A 2,371-nucleotide genomic window follows, 5' to 3' on the forward strand; every position below is an offset into this window, starting at 1 on the left:
GTGCTGAATTCCCAGTCCGTTTAAAATGGCTCGACTTTGATACCTGGACGGTATGCTGTCAAGAGCCGCCAAGGCCTCCCATTTCCTGTTTTCCCCTTTTCGAAGGGTGACCCCAACCTTCTGTGGTTTGAGAGTTCTCGGGTCCACTGTGAGGGTAGTGAAGAACTCCACCGTGAGGGCCCTGTAGGACCCGTGCTTCAAAGAGAAAAAATGACCAAGGTGTCCAGCTTGGACAAGGATATCCCAGGAGTGCTGAATTCCCAGTCCGTTTAAAATGGCTCGACTTTGATACCTGGACGGTATGCTGTCAAGAGCCGCCAAGGCCTCCCATTTCCTGTTTTCCCCTTTTCGAAGGGTGACCCCAACCTTCTGTGGTTTGAGAGTTCTCGGGGCCATCGGTAGTGGGTACCTAAAAAGAGAAATATTAGTGACTCCCCCAAACTTCAGGTTACAGATAACGATGTAGGAAGATAGACTCTATTCCTAACATCCCCATTATCAATCACAACATTTAGGGCATACAAGCAATTTAGCTAGAAATTAGAAAGATAGACTCGATTTCCAAAATCTATAAACACGACTTAACCAATTTTTATGGGAGATAGACTCAATCCCTATGCCCATTGTTCATAAAAAATTCTTGAAGGGAGATAGACTCAATCCCGGAACTTACATAAACCAATAAAAGTCAACTATAACATCCTCTCATATAAAGAATAACAACAATATTCATGCCCAAATTCAAACTCAACTCAAACAAGCTAATGCAGCCTCTCAAGCCAACAATGCATACTCAAAGACTTCACCACAAGCACAATTCATACCAAAACCCAAACAATTTCACAAATTAGGCATAAGACTATCACCAATTCAACTTGCAAAGGCTATAAACTTCATACCCATCACACTTTGCACATCATATCCATGGCTAGAGAGGGTTAGAGGTGAAGAACATACCTTTGTTGCTTGTAGTAAGAGAAAAAATCGAAAAGAGGGGCTCTTTCTTGAGTGTGTTGGTAGAACTCCTCTAAATACCCAAATTAAACAAACCAAAACACTCTAGCAAGAAGGAATTGAAGCTAGGATGGTGGAATATGTGGTGGGTGGGTGAGATGTTGAGTGAATTTGTGTGTGTGAGAGAGAGAAATCAGGAAGGGGGAGAGGAGGCGGGTGGAAAGGGGCGGGTGAGGGAGAGAAATCGAGAATACCTGTTAAATACCTAGGGTTCGCAGCATCGGACCCGGCCGGGTGGAATTTCTCAACGTAAAAACCACCCGGTCGGGTGAATGAAATCTGATACTCGCTGGAATCCCATCGTTATTCGGTAGTGACCCGGCCGGGTGGAATTGTTGAACTAAACATTCACCCGGCCGGGTGGTAGTCTTAGAGGCCCCTCTGGAATTTTTCTTTGCAAAGTAACTGACCCGGCCGGGTGGTTTGTTGTGGTAATCCCACCCGGCCGGGTGACTTTTCCTGGGCAGATTTTTGTGTTCCATCCGAATTTTCACTCCCTTTTTACCAGTGTTTACAACTCATTCATGCAAATTGTCAGTTCCCAAGCAGAAAAAAAAACAAAATAACTCCACATCTGATGAGATACTTAAGAAAGGAGACAACACAAAGAGGCTAAGGATACAAAAGCCAAAAGAAGGAAGGAAAAACAAACACACCAAAAATCAAAAGACAAATCACACAAAAAGCAATAGAGTTACCTACTAGGGGTTGCCTCCCCTAAAGCGCTTTTGGTTGAAGTCGTTAGCTCGACATCTCCATAGTGTATCACTGTGCCTCCAAGGAGAGATGGAACACCTCTTCCTTTTGTTCCATAGAGTGGAACTTCTTCACATTCTGACCATTGGCCGTGAACACTCGCCCATCATCGGCTTCGAGCTCCAAAGCTCCATTTTTCATAACTGTCTTGACTTTGAAAGGGCCGGACCACCTTGACTTGAGCTTCCCGGGGAAGAGTTTTAGACGTGCATTGAATAGTAGCACTAAATCTCCGGGGAAAAACTCCCTCTTGTCTATCATCTTGTCATGGTATGTCTTGAGGCGCTCCTTGTAAATTGCCGAGTTCTCAAATGCCTCATTCCTAAACTCATCAAGCAAGTTCAGATAAGCTTGCCTCTCCTTTCCGGCCTTATAGTAATCAGCATTCAACTGCTTCACCGCCCAATACGATTTGTGCTCAAGCTCCACGGGAAGATGACAAGATTTCCCAAACACCAACTGATAAGGTGACATGCCGATCGGCGTTTTATAAGCCGTCCTATATGCCCAAAGTGCATCATCGAGCTTCAAAGCCCAATCCTTCCTATTGGCATTCACCGTCTTTTCCAAGATGCCTTTGATTTCTCGATTGGCCAATTCA

Source organism: Salvia hispanica, chromosome 3 (assembly GCF_023119035.1).
Source record: "Salvia hispanica cultivar TCC Black 2014 chromosome 3, UniMelb_Shisp_WGS_1.0, whole genome shotgun sequence".
Taxonomy (NCBI): domain Eukaryota; kingdom Viridiplantae; phylum Streptophyta; class Magnoliopsida; order Lamiales; family Lamiaceae; genus Salvia; species Salvia hispanica.